Source organism: Austrofundulus limnaeus, unplaced genomic scaffold, assembly GCF_001266775.1.
Source record: "Austrofundulus limnaeus strain Quisiro unplaced genomic scaffold, Austrofundulus_limnaeus-1.0 Scaffold286, whole genome shotgun sequence".
NCBI lineage: Eukaryota > Metazoa > Chordata > Actinopteri > Cyprinodontiformes > Rivulidae > Austrofundulus > Austrofundulus limnaeus.
In genome coordinates, this window is record NW_013952688.1 from 678,689 (window position 1) to 695,846 (window position 17,158).

Consider the following 17,158-nt stretch of genomic DNA (forward strand, 5'->3'; position numbering starts at 1 on the left):
AATCATCAAAATTAAACGAAATAAACATTTGAAATATATGAGTTTGTATGTAATGTATGAATATAATATCCAAGTTTCACTTTTTAAATGGAATTACTGAAATAAATCTACTTTTTCATGATATTCTAATTTTATGACCAGCACCTGTAGTCGACAGATTTCTTTATGTCCTCAAAGTAATCCCTAGATTTACATCTACAACTAATTACCTTTTGTTTAAGGTTGCGGCCACAGCTAAACACTTTTATAGCCAGCACAAAAATGTCTCCAACTCTGTCAGTTTAGCAGGTTTTGACCTTGACTCTGGTGTGGTAAAGAGACTACTTTCTGAGTAAAGGATTGTTGTTGGGGAGAACAGAAAACATGTTTTTGGTATTGATATTAAAACATTAAAATAATACTGAAAAGTTTAATGAGGAAAAAAGTAATTCAGTATACAACTGAATAACGGTTGGAGTTAACCAAATTCAAGATGGCTGTCACAGTCCACTGATTTTAGGGAATACTAAAATGCAGGGGCAGAGCCAGGGGTGCTGTGCACACCCCTTCCACAGTGAAACAACCTTTAGGAGTGTAATAATCCTCCTGAACAGTTGGTGGCAGCGTATAACAGTTTGAAACATCACCAAGCTCTATCACTGAAGAAGAGTAATGACAAGGAAGTGATGGTTTTATTTATATACAGAACATATGCCTATGTAATCTGACTTTCAGTGTCAACTTTTGGACTTATGGTGACAAATGTTTCGGTTTTTTTCTTTTTTTTTTTTTGTCACCATAACACTGTCATTTTATGTTATGAAGCCTGCATGATGATCTGTGTTTGGTTATGAGTAGACCTATCACTAAATTAGAAAAAGTGAAAGATCCCTCTAAATTCACTGTTGGTGGTTATCAATATTGCACCTGTTCATTGGGTAAAATTATTAATATTAGTTTTAAACATGCAGCTGAAGGTCATCATTGTTAGGCACAATGACACGTTACAACTAAAAATAAATCAATAAACAATAAACAATATACAAGTAAAAAGCACCCTATGGTCATTGGAAATGATAAATTGTGTCACGTTAATTAACTTTATCTCAGCTTCAGCAGTGAGTTTAAAAACAGGATGATGGAACTAGTTTAATAAATAATCTGTCTCTGAAATAATTATTAAATCAAGTGTTAATTTGTGTAGGTAAACGTTTGTTTAACAACATAAGGAAATGACTAAAACACAAAGATCTGCAGAAACTTTCAAGTAAAAAATGGTGTAATTTTCCTGGCCACCCCTGTGTGAGTAGTGGTTCCCATCTGGCCACCCCTAAGAAAAATGTCTGGCTCCGCCACTGCAAAAATGGCTATAATTTGGCCAGTTTTACAGATATTAAACTAAAATTTAGTGTGGTAGTAGCTGAACATCATTTCCAATATATTCAACCCTGTTCACTATTTAGGATACAGTATATGTAAACCAATGACACTGTTTTTATGAACTGAGCTACGTTCTGAGTATCATTCTGGTGCAGAGATAAAAATTGTATTAAAGTGTTTGAATTTTAACAGAACCGTTTTTTAATTAGCCCCCTACTTTCAGCATCAGAGATTTTCACATGCAGCAGTTGTGACCTGACCTGGAGGAGCAGTTTGATGGACAGAAATGTCTGATCAATCAAATCGAGTATTAATCAGACTTTACCCTGCATAAAACAAAACCCTGTGATGTTTTGTTGCTTTAATGTGTGAATGAGGAATGTCAGGATTCATTCTTAAATGTCAAGTTTTTGGTGCACAAGATTAGTCAAATTTATAAACTAAATGAAAGGATGCAAACTTTCATCCCAGAGTTTAGAACTAAGATCATCTTAAGTTGTTTAAGTTGTATCAGTTTTGTTCAAACTTAAACCCACTTTGTGCATAATCTTATGTGACATCACCAATTTTAAGCTCAGTCTGTGTAAAACGGACTGAGACACAGCCATTATTTGTGTTGTGTTATTAATCAGCTGTAGACGTCTAATGATTATTTCAATAAAGTCCACTCAGTGGACACAATCCAAACATTATCACCTCTCACCTTCAGTGATAATAACAGATGAAACATGCCCAGCAGTTTTAAAATTCCCTTTAAAAAAAAAACCAACTGTACGTCTAATAAAAAAGTTACTGATGTGCTGATTAAAACGGAGGGATAGAGGGGGAGGCGAAATGATAGTTGAGAGACCGGCTTCCTCACAGAGGTGTTTGATAAAGGGCTGACTGAGCACAGCACCATTTAGAGTTATTAATATAACACAGACACCGTATCGATCCATGACACAGGCGGGGCTCAGCAATGGAAGATATGCTCCCTCTGATATAGATTTACATATGGCCCCTGTTTGCCCGTATGGATTTAGTGGCAAAGCTCTGAGTGTTCCCAAGGATTTGACTGATTAGGGCTGTCCAACCTGCTGCACGTGAGAGTAAAGATAGAAACGGGAGAGGGGAGAAAAAAAAGAAGGTTATTTACTTTATAAAGATAGAAAGGCGGAGGGAAGAAGGCAGATTCCCAAATCAACACTGCACATGTGGAGCGCTAAGCGGACCGGACAGGTGTCAGCGGCATCGCAAAGTCCCACGCTCCCCGAGAAGCTGTCGGCGTTCAGTTCAAGTTTGAAATCATTTCCTCCGGCTCCCACAACGTGCAGCCTGTTGTTGCCATTCATCATCGTCCAGAAGACAACTCGGGAAGAAGTTCCTAATTTACGATGATTATAGACTCTGTTTGCATATAAATTACTGGTAACGATCAGAGAACCTATTTAGAGGAAGGGGATTTAAAGGACGGAGAGTTTGCTTTCTTTCTTTTTCTTTTGGTGCCCTCTTTAAGAAAAAGAGGATCCCACGGCTTAAGTTTCCAGCCACTTTTGCACACATGATGCCCGGGCCGGCCTATCCTCTTCCCCTCGAATGAAGGCACGTGCAGGGGTCCAGGGATCACCGTGAATGCTTTGCTCCGCATTGTTGAACTGTTCCTTTCAGAGCATCAGAAGGAGGGTGAGAGGCTCTTGGTTGCCAAAAGATGGGTCAGGCCCTTTCACTGCCAGCATCCTTCTTTCACCCAGGCCTCTGTCTCCCTGGGCAACTCTCTTTCTTGTCCTCTGCGTGTGTGTGTTTGTGTGTGTGTGTATATATATTTCTGAATGTGTGTGTTTGTGCTTTCATATGTGTGTCTGCATGTGAGGAAGAACACAAAAGAAAGAAGAACATGAAAGGGAAGAGTAGGCTCGATGACTTGCTGCCAAACCTTCTCCGATTTCCTCTCCGTGGCTAATCTGATTGGCGCTCTGACACTGAAAGGGGGAGCGGGATTGGAGGGCGGTGGTAGAAACTGAGCCCGACCATGGGTCGGACTTGGCTTAAAGGTTTTGGGATCAGGCAGGAATTTGGGGTGATTTGCCCCTATAGAACTCTTTTGGCTAATGATCTTGTTGATGCATCTCTACAGAGTGTAGATTTAGAGTGTCCTCCTTGTTCCACGAGAGGAGTGAAGGGCAGAGGAAGCTTTAGATTTGGGTAAGGGGGCTGGTGGGGGATAAAAGGAAGAAGGGCCAGGGGAGAGAGTGAGAAAACTCCATCTCCATTCACCCGATTTCGGATTACCAAGAAAAGCAGAGAGGGCTGCTGGAAAGAAAGGAAGGCAGAGGATAATGTAGAGAGAGAGAGAGAGAGAGGAAGAGAAGAACATGGGGAATTAGAGATGTAGAGAGGAAACAATGAGGTTTACACAGTGAGATTGGGGGGTGGGGTTGACAGAAATCTGAATCAGGTAAATCTTCAGTTATGTTTGCTTTACATCACTTGATAAATGTTCAAATGACTCCCACTCTCGTCTTTGGGTCATCAAAACTCAAAATGTAACCAAAGATCTACGCTTGCTTGTAGCAAAAAGCTTTGTTGTGTCTTTACCTTTAACTTTAGAAGTTTGAGTACAATCTGCGGTGATTTTTTATTTATTTATTTTTTGCTTTATTTTTATTTATTAATTTTTTTAGCTTTTATTCAGTCATAAAGATGTCCTCTATAAAAAAAAATAAAAACTTATCCACAGATTCTGCCCCACTGCTCTTTCTGGTTTTCAACACTCCATTCAAGCAGCATGGGACACGTTTTGAGAATCAGTGTGTGCACGATGGCCTGAAAACTCAAATGCTGTAGTCTGAACGGCGTTGTGATGTCAGATTCTCTGAGAGGTCAGGAACGGCAGATAAAAAACAGGATTTTAGGTAGGATCTCACTAAACGGAGGCTGTTGGTGTCAGGATCTTATTTATTTAGTTTTATAAGATCGTGATATTGTGTTTTCAGCTTCCCCAGTGTTTTTTCCCTCTTGCTTTTCAGCTCCGGCCACTTCTAGTCTCACCTGCTCCTTGTGTCTTCCCCAGGTGTTGTTCTTGTCTGTAATGAGTTACTCTTTATATTCTGTGTCAGTCTGTTATTCCCCTGGCAGTGCCTTGTGTCTCCCAAGACCCTTCTTGTTTGGCTCCCTGTGATCTATGAAGTTTGAATATATGTCAGTAATTACTGCTGCTCTGTCTGCCTGTTTCTTTGTTTATTAAGTCAGTTTATACAGTATTTACCTACTAGTCTTGCTGTATCAGTCTGCACCTTGGGTTCTAAAAAACTCCACAAATATGATTGTTGGAAACTTACAATAGCAAGATTGATTGCTATTGATATAGGTAGGTAGGTAGGTAGGTAGGTAGGTAGGTAGGTAGGTAGGTAGGTAGGTAGGTAGGTAGGTAGGTCGGTAGGTCGGTAGGTCGGTCGGTCGGTCGGTGTGTGTTTATTGATATGAGTATTTTAAAGTTAAATTGGAAAAAATATATTTTTTTGTTTTCAAATTTTTCAAAACCCCCTTCCAAATGCTGCTCGCTGTCTAGTCACTAACAGTCCCAATGAGACATTGGCTTTATTCCACAGTTATCTCTCACATTGACATTGGTGATCACTCATAAGGTCCTTTTTACCTTTAAAGTTTTTACTGCTACAGCTTAGATAAGATATGCCACTGTTCTTCTTTGATAAAATACCAACAGTGATGATAGATTTAAGAGACTGACCGACAGAACATCATAACCATCCCACAATCACACATGGATGTTCAAACCACATTCCTGAACAGTTTATCTAAAAATCTTCACCTTTGTCTTTACTGCTGCAACAGTCCTCATTCTTCTGGGAAGGCTTTCCACAGGACTTTGCAACCTGACGATGGGGATTTGCTCCCATTCAGTCAAAGAAGCTTTAGTGAGGTTGAGCAATGATGTAGAGAAATGGCTCAAGATCTTTCGTGGGCCCAAAGGCCTGAAGTGCTTCACAGCTTTTCAAAAGAGTTCCTTATGGGTTTAACTTTGTGCATGGATGTCTTTCATGTCGCAACATGAAACAGACCTTGGCCTAACTGTCTGAAATGTCTTTGCCTGCTGTACTATAAACTTTGTGTTTTCTTAACTGGAACTAAAAGAGGTTACATAAAAAATAAAATGGGCCTAGTTCAAAAGAGGCGGATGAAAACAAGCATACAAGAATTTACCTTTAGGTGTTTGTCTATTTGAGTAATTGAAGTGTCGTGGCACAAAGATAAGGGGGACAGGCAGACCCAGGTTGTTGATTTTTAACAGTTTTATTACATAAAAGTGTCAAACAGAACATTTCAGGGAGGAGACAGATTCAAGAAGTAAAATCTGTCAGGACTGAGATTGTCAGAATGCTCGTTTGAACAAAGCTCATCAGTAAGACACGCCACCAGTCAGAAGTGGAAGGCTGTATGACTTAGGGCACATATTTTATGGTCTGGCCCGGACACAGTCAGCCTGGTCTTATTCTACACCTGCCCTGGTTGTGTTCGCTTTGTACAGAGAGTCGCCTTGAAGTGGACAGGGATCATCATGGTAAAAATGTAGTTGTATTTGTGACACAACAAGGTTACTGATGGCTGTACCGCATTTTCCGGCAGTATGACGCTGAAGACAAAAGGGCAAGACAGCAGAGGACTGTAAGCTAATGTTTGCTAATGTTAGCTTGTTGTTGCTTGGTAGCTTGCTACAGCTGTGTAGTTTAACTCATGAAAACTTGCAGTTTTTGCAAACGAATCAAGTAAAGTTAAACTAATCTGTGTGACTCAACCCCTGGCCAATGAACCAGTCAATGGGCAACAGTTAAATGTTAAATCAGCAGCTTGGTCCGAGTAGAGCCACTGGTCTCTGGGCTCCTGAAGTTGGACTGGAATCAGGCTGGAAGGGTGAATGCAAATGCGCAGAACCTGGTTTTGAACCGAGTACAGACAAAAAGACCAATAGAGCAGGGATGTTCAATTGACCACTATCCTGACTTAGAGAGTAGCATGACCCATTATTAAACTGTGACAAATATTCACCACATAGGACAGTTCTGTTACACCTAATGTCTCAGACAGCCTATTTGTATGTCATCATTCAGTTTTGTTTTTCCACAGCATGAAGCAAAGTAAACCTGACACCCCGCACTGCCACAGATTCAGCGCAATGTTTTTTTCACTAACAATTCAAATACAAGAAACTGATAAACTAACAGTATGTGTGGGAGACAAGGGGAGAGGGGATGAAGAGGAGGCAGAAAGGTGACAAAAGTTAGAGGGCAAAAAAGGGAGGTGGAAAGCAAACGAATAAATAAAAGAGACACTCGCCAGTTCAGAGGAAGAAAAGTAAAATAAGGATTAGGTGGTGTACAGATGCAGAAAAAGAGAGTGGGAGAGAAAAGAAGAGATGAAGAGTGGGGGTATAAGAGAAACAAAGACCTCACAGTGTTGGGAGTGCTGCTGGGCATCCTCAGAGGAAAAGCCAGCAAACTCCTTTGTAGTTGGAGAGGAAGCTCCAGGTCTTCATGGATGTGTGCATTAGCCGGTCCTTGAATTAGTGGCTCCCAGAGGTCCCTCTTTTTTTCTCTCTGAGCTCCTGCTCTATCGCTTTCTCCATCTTTCCAGCTTTTTTTAAAAAAACATCTATTTCCATTACTTTATCGCTCCGGCTTCTTATCTTTCTATCTGTCAATCTCCACCTCTCTCACTTCTTCAATTTCTCTTTCTCAATCACCCACACAAACTTTATCTCTCTCTTTCACACATGGAGAATAAATACAAAAATAGAAACAGCTGCGCAAAGTAATGCACAATTTACACAAGCGAACAAGCACACACAAACACACACACACATTTTTTTTTCTCGTTCTCACAGGGTTTTTCTCAAACTCAAACAGGCTTTTCAAACCCGGCTTCCTAAGCAGATCCCCAGATGCAAAGCGCTGCATCAAAACAGGCGAAGACAACTTTTCTGTCTTCTTCCTTTTTCGCCCTCTTCACTTTCCTTTTTTCTTCATCTTAAAATACACAAACAGAAGGTGACAAATTACTCACAGCTGGCTCCACCTGCTCTGTCACGTTTCCCTTTTTTCCTCTTTTTTTGGACCTCTTTATTTGTCACTTTCATCTTTTTATGTCTCTTTATCTCTCTTTCTGTGAGGATTTTTCCTTCCACCTCCATTGTTTCTTTCATTGGAAGTAAAACTGTAATACTCCAATACACAAGCCAAGTCTTCCCTTATTATGAACTGCCTGAGAGGGGGGATGTTAATAAATTCAGACATGCTGCAGCTTGGATTCTGAAATATTTTAAAGGTCTTATACTTTTTCCTGATATTTTGTTTTGCTTTGAAATCTATATTACTGAGCCATCATGTGAAAATAACGAGGTCCAATGAGGTCACCAGTCAAACATGTTCAGTAATGAGTCTGTGGCCTTTTTGCATTCTCACCTCTACAGCACGGTTCGACTTGGCTGAACCCCATTACACTTCAGTAACAGCTCCAGTAAAATTGGGCGGTCCCAATGTCCGAAAATTGATGCCACACACCTTACCAGCTGGCAGTTATGCTCCATTTGCCAGCCACCATTAAACATAGAAGAAGAAGGCCCTGAAAAGATACGCAACACAACAATGGAGGACATGGTAGCGTTGTTACTGCAAATGGCGGATCGTGTTATTGTGAGAGTAGCTCTTGCGATGCAACCAGCGACTCCACCCCCAAACCAATCAATGACCGACAGTCTTCTGACGTCGTGTTTTCAGGCCAGCACTTCACATTTGGAACCACAGAAAAGTTAGTTCTGAAAAAGGGGCTGGTTCCACAAATCCTTGCTTGTCGAAAAGCCTTGTACCGTGGGGAGACAAGTTGAACTGTGCTGTAGAGGTGCTAGTAGAAAAGGGGCACGACTGCCTGCAGGAAATCAGGTCTTTCTCAAACTTAACAGTTACTACCTGTTGGCACCAAATCCACCATCTCTCCAACATAAACAACTTCTCTGTTCATATTGACAACTCCTCAGTTTCTCCCCAGGTTAAAAGTCTGGGTGTCATCTTTGACAGCTCCCCATCTTTTCACTCCCATATCAATAATGTCACTCGGTCAGCTTACTTCCACCAATATCTCCCACCTGCGTCTGTCCCAGCAGCACAGCTATTCTGGTTCTCGCCTCGATTATTGCATTTCTCTTCTTTTTTTGGTTTACCTGACAATGTCATCTATAAACTTCAGCTAAGTCAAAACTGTGTCTCCAGCATTATCCAAAAAACTTCCGTCCTACAGCATCTTCATTGGCTCCCCATCGATTACTGTATTTTTTCTTTGCTTCTCCATGCTTAAATTACCACAAGTAAATTCAGATTTTTATCCTCCCAACGTATCATTCCACCTACTTTAAACTCTCTGCTCCAGCACTTGAAGTCCCTGTGACATCAAACTTTTGTAATAAATATGAATGCATTTTTTGAAAGATAGCACTGATAACATATTGCAAATAAAACTTAACACTGCTGAGATGAACAGTTGTTGAGATATTTGCATGTGAAGTAAAAGGAAGTGATGACATGGGGAAACATCTGCATGTGAACAGAGCATTGCTACCACAGCTGACAACACAAATTGTAGAGAAAAATCTGATGTTTCTTTAGATTATTTTGAATTACTGTCAGAGAGATGAAGAAGAGTCAGAGTTCTAAAAATAATATTTCAATGAATAAAGACTATAGAGTTCCTTTTCAGTCATTTCACTCAGTACAACACACAGTTGTATAGGGAACACGTGCGCCCTCGCGCGCGCCTGGCTGAAGCCACCACTAATCACGTCTTTAGACCGTGACGTTGAACGTCGGGTGACAGGCTCCGCCTTCACCCTATAAGTTTGAAGTCACCAGCATCATTACTCAGTTCTATCGCCCTTCACCTCGCGATAGTCGCCTCTAAACCTGAGCTCACATAGCTGCTGCTAGTTAGCTCAGCTTCTAAGGTTCTTAGGCTAGCTTTACTGGTGCTAACCGCGTTACCTGCTGGTTCGTGTGTCTGCCGCTCGACGCTACTTAAGTGATCTTTCTTTTCTGCTGAAAATCTGTTTTGTGGTTCACGATGAGCACAAAACCACCTCTGAAGAAGCCGAAGTCTTCTGTTCGCCCCTGTCCTCAGGGGTGCAGTTTTAAGCTTCATGAGAAGGACCAGCATGAGGCCTGCCCGGCCTGCCTAGGAATCATTCACGCTCGACGGGCGCTTGTGGAGCCCGAGTCCTGCCGGGCCTGTGCTGGACTTTCGCGTCCGACACTGGAGAGGAGAGTGAAATTCCTGGAGAAAATGCTGGGGGAAACAGCTGTTTTCTGACAAGACCCGCAGCTCTCCGAATCCAGCCAGACGGCTCAGTCCGATGAAGACGAGGATTCGGCGGTCGAAGCCCCTGGGCTAGCTGGGCGGACCAGATGGAGCACGAGGCGGCCTCACCCGACGTCGAGTGGGGCGAGACCCAGTTTCTACTGGATGTAAACCAAGAGGAGGACGATGTTCTGCAGATGGAGCAGGAGGTTCTCAGTTTGTCCGAAGACGACGAGGAGCCGTGCCCAGCTCACTCCTGAGATTTTTCTTTTGAACCAGACAGTAATTATATTTGTCTTTATAGCTATTTTACTGAAAGCTGCCCATGTTGAACACTGTCCATTCCCAGATAGCAAAATATGTTAATTCAATGTTGAATTATGGTCAAAAACTTAGATTTTTGGTTAAGGGTGATTGATGGTGAATCAACCATCAAACAATCATCCAATTCTGGCAAAATAACTAATGCTGAAAAGATGTTATTGAATCAATGTTGTTTAATGGTCAGTGATTGATTTGAAATCATAACATGTGACTGAACAGATTGAGGTTTTAGTGGGTTTAGATGTTGGACATTGGCCCTTAAACAGACCCTCTTTTGATTAGCGGTTAGCCTGATTCACAGATACAAACTTCTCTTTGTTTCTCCAAATGGAGATGGGTTTGCTGCAGGTAGGCCTCTGAACACTCAGGTGTACTGCATATAACCAGACTTGTTTTTACAGTTTAACTTTACAGTTTTAACCCCACCTTTCTTTTAACAATGTAACATTTGGCTTAAAGAGTTTTGGTGCAAAAAAATCATAGATTTCGTGACATTCTGGTAACAATGGTTTGATTTTAGCCACTATTTTACCTGAAAATGTATTAGAATGACTAAAACCTATTTTATAAGTACACCTCATGTAAAAACACGTCATTACTTTGAAAGATTAAAGTTACACATTTAAATATGTTAAAATATTCAGGGTATAAAAATTTAAAATTAGTTCTTAATTTGATTGAGAAGCTATTTTTGCATCGATGGCTTTAGTTGATATGTTTTAAATGTACAGTGAACCAACAGATGGCTCAGTTCTGTATTTTAGATTTTGACTGACAGAAGATCCTGCTCATACAAGATTACTGTGTCAACATGAGAGTAAAAAAAACATAAAAGTGGCTCTGCATCTTGTCAGTGTGAGTGAAGGGGGTTTGCAGGGCATTTTGACAGATAATTAGCATACCAAGCTGATTATCAAGCAGCTAAAATGAAGTTACCCATTGAATAACGTTGGCGTGGACATTGTTGTCATTTTTAACAGAAAAGAATCAACAAAAGGTCTGCAGAGAACTGACTGAGTACAGAAACAATCATCTGATGATGATTTATGCTGTAGTTGTGGACACAGATGCAACAACAAACATGATATCATGGAAAGTGGAGACTTTCATCACTTGACATTAATGTTTTTACTGTGCCTCACTGCAAAAATTTCACAAACCAGTAGATGAATTTTAATGAAATTCAAGAAGTCTACAACTGATAAATCTTTAGGGTCAACCCAATTCTAGACGGCCTTTACAGCTAATCAATCTTAACCCACCCACCCCCCCCCCCCAAAAAAAGAAATGACTATAACTATAAAACTTGGTCTGTGTGTGAGAGAAATACATAATGTTATAAAAAGAGGGTTTTAGTCTAACATTGTCATGAAAGATGTGAGCTGCACATTACTTCAAGGATTTCTAGATGTTTGAATGCTGAGTCATCACTCACACTGTTGGTTTAATGTTTATATTTTATTTTCTGCAGTCAAACTACTTCTTCATTTTTGCTATTTTAACTCTTCCTCTACCAAAACATTCAGCTCAACCAGACATATTATGCTCAGACTTTTAGTTTTTGTAAGTTATACTTTTCAAAATATTAATTTTGTTTATCCTAAAATCCCCCTGAAGAAATACACTGAGAACTCTTTGATTTCTTCTGAAATATATTTTTAATCTGCTTCATTATACTTACTGTGGTTTCATGCTCCTTTCATTTTTTAGTTCTACCACTTTAAATTTTAGCTTTTAATCGTTAATTTTTGCTAGCGTCCGATTTTGGCCAAGATTTTGTTACTTCAAACTTTTGCTGCAGTTTTGCTCATTTTAGCTTGTAGATAATGTTTTGCACCTTTTATCTTTCAGCTACAGTTGTGTTCCCTCTTGCTACTGTTTTGGAACTTTTAGCTTTGAGCTACTCTTCTGCCTCTTTTAGCTTTTGGCTATGATTTTGCACATTGCAGCTTTTGAGTACAGATTTGCTGTATTTAGCATGTTGCAACTGTTTTTCTCCTTTTATCTACTTTTTGCAAATTTTAGCTTTTAGCTACTGGATACCTAAATTTAGCTTTTAGCTATAACTTTGCAGATCCATCTTTTAGCTGGCTTTGCTGTATACTGGCAGCTGGCCTGCTGGTTTGAACTTACAGTAGTCTTTCAGCAGGCAACATTTACACTACACTTTCACAGAAAATAACATTGTTCTGTTCTTTTAGATTTTTAATTGTTCATTTTTCAGAGTCCTATATGACCCTAATATATTAATAAAGACAAGGACTTTTTGTTATATACATTATATATAAAACAACTGGTGAAACAAGACTGTTTATCACCACTAAATGTATGTCAGAGTTGTAAGTAATTAATAAATAAAAACCATTAAATGCATTTTTCTGTGTGATGAAAAACCTAAAGTAGTTAAGGTTTATATCCCCAAGTGCAACGGAATGCAAGACTGCAGAGGGAGTAACATATTTAGATGCTGTTTTCCCAAGAGGGAATTAATTCAAGATGTGAATTTTTTTCATAAAACTTAATGTTATAGTGATGAGTTATCTTCTTTATTAAATACTGACACCAAACTGCTTTAATGTCGGTCTCTAGTTTAAGGCTAGAGATATAAATGGTCTCAGTTTTAGTCCCTCAGAGCTTACTCGTTCCTAAAGTTTTGTGTGTAAATGGGGTTAGCTGTAGATTTAAACATTTCTGAACAGAGTAGCTCTCCTCTTCAGCCTGACAACAGGTTGCACAGAGATGAGGGGAATCTGAGACACTTGTTCAGGGAGAAGATGTTCCACCAGCCAGTGCTGCGTGTGTGTGTTTTTCTCAGTACAGCTGGCAGACTGAAAGCGACCCTCTCCACAACCATTCAACCCCCACCTCAAGCCTCCTTCTGCTCCTTTTCTGCTCTTTTGGCTGCATCCTTCACCCCCAACCATTCAGCAGAGCTGGCACTGAGTCTCAAAGCAAGAGAGATGGGATGAGAGGAGATGGGCGAGGGGGGAGGTGAACCTGTGTGTGTGTGTGTGTGTGTGTGTGTGTGTGTGTGTGTGTGCGCGTGCGTTCTAGTTGGAGAAAGAAAGCAAATCAGTTGCACCTAAAAGGAAACGCAAAAGGAAACGCCGAAAGGCAGTGGGCAGAAATAGTGCTGTTAGTTGGGGGGGGGGTACAGTCTGAAAGTGTGAACTTGGAGCCACTGAGCTGGAACAGAAGTCGATAAGGGCCCAATAGTTTTGATGAGTTATCAGTCTGTGTACTTGTTGGATGTTTATGTTCAGCCATGTTGCTTAACTTACATTCTTTGGTCTGTGATGAATTTCCAAACTCCGTCATTAACAACAAAAAAAAAAAGAATAAATAAATAAAATAAATAAAAATCTCTGCTGTAAAATTAAAATAAAACCTTTGCCGTCCATCTTTTCTGTTTAATTTGCTGACGGCACTGAAGAAGTTTATTTAGTCATTTAGAAACTGATTTTAAAAGCACCACACCTTATTCATAGTTTTCCTCTTGAAGTATTGATTCTTATAATCTAATGTTTGACTTTTGTTATGTCTTGATTAAAATAGGTTTAGATACATGCCTGAAAACACCATCACAACACATAAAAAAACATTAATCAAACATGAGGACAGGATGTCTTTATGAGTATCTGCGATTCAGCCGTAGGCCTGTAGTGGGCGTACCAGGCACTGAAGAACCATGTATTTATGGACCGGGACTTCTGGTTTTGATTCAGCGTTGGTTTCATGTCTATAGAGAGAGCATTAAACCACCGTTCACTCCAGTCACTGGCGTTGTTTGGTCCTTCTCGTAACATTTTAATCTATTCAACATTAATGTGGTTTTGTCACGATTTCAGTTAATGAACACTAAATTTTCTTACAGCACAATGAATTCTGGGAGACTGTCGGCCACTTAGGATACTCAGATGCAACCCACATTTTCAGGGTTTTGTCAGCCGCTTTTGCCGGTTGCATGAGTAGGCGCCTACGACATCGGCTGCAACCCTATAATGAATTGAGACACAAGGTTTCAAATACTTTTAATGTATGCCTGACTTTCTACAGTTTGGCTCAAATATGAAACATAACTCCTCAACTTCTGCTAGGGTTGGGTCATAAATCAATAACAATTTTTATCGCGGTATGCACTTCATCAATCTCTATAAATACCTGTTTGATAGAATGATGATACTTTCACTGAAGTCTGATCCAGAACTGCATGGCATTCTGGGGGATGTAGGCAGAGAAAAGGCTTTAGCTATTTGACCTCATGGCTCAGCTAAGGCCGGCGTCACACTACAAGAAAATCCTGCCGATTTTTACCCTTCCGACCATCTTAAGGAAGTCCAGATGATCGTGATGGCTCTAAAGATAATCATAGCAGATATTCCCACCATGGGTGGTGAGTTAAGAGTAATCTAGTCGGCTCGGAAGGACATCGGGACCGCTCCGACCTCAATTCGGGGATATTCAACATGTTTGATTTTTTGTCCCGAGATCACAGTGTGCGTGTGGCATTCACCCCGAGCTCTCAGACTGTGAAAGAGACGTGTAGCCAATCAGAAAACGAGGTGATGTAAACACAGAGGGGAATCCAAATACAGAAGACAAAAAACACCTGTCATAACTCACCAGAAAGTCTGCTGGATGTTAAAAGTCCTGTGGAATTGTTTATCCTCTGGTAAAAATTGTCCACAAACGATCAACATTGTGTCTTCCTTGTTGCAAATGTTTATTTACTCTGAACTCACGTTTCTCTGGAGGTCACGTAACATTTTTCCTGGGACATCTGAATTCTCGCGAGATTTCAGGAAGTCTCGTGATTTAATATCTGACATCTGAATCGTGAATGAAATATCTTTTCGTGTGTGGCGGCTTGTCTCTTGCTGTGTGGCTGTACACCACACACTATAGGACCAAACCTGGTAGATCCATGATTTTTTATCCTCACGTGTGAGCTCGCTCAGTCTTTGAAAATCGGCCGACTGCTTTAAAATCTTGTAGCGTGACTCAACCTTAAGGTTGGTGGCATCAACTCACTCACCCTTTAGTAAGCCAAGCTAGCAACAACCTGTTGAGTAATGAGTGCCGCAGCAGTTTCATCTTTTGCTTCCTAACTGCTTAAAACATAAAAAAACAATGTGGAGTGAAAGGAGAAAATGAGGCTGTGGATAAAAGAAGAAAGGTCACATCATCAAATAGATAAAGCAAAAGATTAATCAGTAATTACTGATATGGACTGATAGGAAACGCTTAAATCCTGATACATTATTCAGCCATGTTGTCCAGCCCTAACTGTCAATCAAATGAATAAACTGCTCTGTTGCGTTCATAAAATTCTAAATTTGAATCTGATGAATTCAGTGCCTCACCACCCATGAACCTCACCGCATGTTTACATAGTAAAAGATGGAAATTTGAGATAAATATTTCTAAAAAAAAAAAGAAGAAAAATATTTCATACGGTCATACAGTAATAGGGTATAATTTTATTTACTGCATTTAGATATACATATGAATATATTGTTGAATATTTTAATTGAAAATTTAAAGTAGGAAAATTTCACATTTAAGTCAATTTACTCTGGAAAACGTTTCCGAACTAAGTGAATAAAAGTTTTAAATAGTCATGGTTCGGATCACTTGACCATAAAGTAAACTTTGTAAATGATTTAGATTAGATTAGATTAGACTAGACCTTTATTGTCATTGTACAGAGCACAATGAAATTACAGTTCAGAACACCCATTCAGATTTCAAGGGATCCCCGATTAGTTGTAACAATAGACTTTATTTGATAATCATATTTTAACTGTAAAATAAAAATACTGTAGGCTGTTTAGTTTTGTACATTTTTAAAAATATATTTTAACACGGACAGAGCCATTTTATTTACATGCAAAGCATTCTGGGTAAATGATGACGTGGGTAGGCCATTGGTGCGAGGCTGCTAGCGAGCTATATCCACCCTGAAGGTTAATCTTGGACAATATCTGATGATCGACTCTTTTAAATGAAACCAGAGAGCGTTGACAGAGAGGAGAAGGTAGAAATGACTCAGCCTGTAACTGAAAATATAGATGGAGGACAACAGAGCTGCTTCATGGAAGAAGAACCTCAGCTTAGCCTGTTGGCCTTTGCACTAGCACCGACAATATATTGCCTTATATGTATTAGCTTGGTGATAGTGCGACCAACAAGCTAAGCTGAGGCTAAACTTCAGGGTGGATATAGCTTGCTAGCAGCCTCGCACTGATAACCTACCCACATCATCATTTACCCAGAATGCTTTGCGTGTAAATAAAATGGCCCCGTCCGTGTACTATATTTTTAAACTTTTAGTTTAAAAATTATAAAAACTAAACATCCTACAGTATTTTTACAGTCTTTATTTTACAGTTAAAATATGTTTTTTGAATAAAGTCTAATGTTACAACTAATCATGGATCCCTTTAATGCTTTAAAATAAGGGTTGTTTATGACCTTGGGAAATTTTAAAGAGTATTAATAAGCATTTAAATACTTTATTAATAAATGTATTATTACTTTTATTTATTAGTCATTTATAAAGGTTATTGTAAGGTAACATTCAGGCCGCCGTAATGAGTGATTTGAATTCCTAAGAAATGCTAGGACTTTTATGGGAATTTGCGTTTGAGCACCTCCACAACCTCCATGCTTCTTAAAAGTCAGACGCGTGTGTGTGATTTGTCAGATATCTTTGTGTGCGTCCGTCAAATGACTCCCTGTGTGTTTCGGCCGCCTCCACATCTGCTTATCTCACCGTATCGAGTCCCAGCAGTGAGGGCAAGTCTTCAGCGAGTCCCAGTCAGCCCATATGTCCGCCGTGATCCGTGAATAACTCTGCCCGCCAGTCCTCCGACAGGACCGGGGCCTCCTTCTCCCTGCCACACACACACACACACACACACACACACACACACACACACACACACAGATGCTAATTCCTGCCCACAGTTAATTATACACACAAGTATACAAGCACCCTCTGATGCATGCACTCGTTCACCCACACACGTATAAACACAAACATGTGCAGGCACAAATTCTGCCCAGGTAGATAACTGAGGCAGGAAAACAAAGACACACACACACACACACACACACACACACACACACACAC

The 17,158-nt window shown here is 40.0% G+C and overlaps 1 protein-coding gene and 1 long non-coding RNA gene across 4 annotated transcripts in view; one reads left to right on the plus strand and one right to left on the minus strand.

The window, feature by feature from the left end:
* efna2a (ephrin-A2a) overlaps window positions 1-17,158 on the plus strand; it is a 220,526-nt gene that overhangs the window by 97,856 nt on the left and 105,512 nt on the right. The gene's annotated exons all lie outside the window — the stretch shown is intronic.
* On the minus strand, window positions 13,914-16,902 carry LOC106526654 (uncharacterized). The gene is made up of 3 exons (XR_001311283.1): window positions 16,799-16,902; window positions 14,185-14,241; window positions 13,914-14,019 (listed from the first exon to the last, which is right to left on the minus strand). It is a non-coding gene; the product is annotated as an uncharacterized LOC106526654 (long non-coding RNA).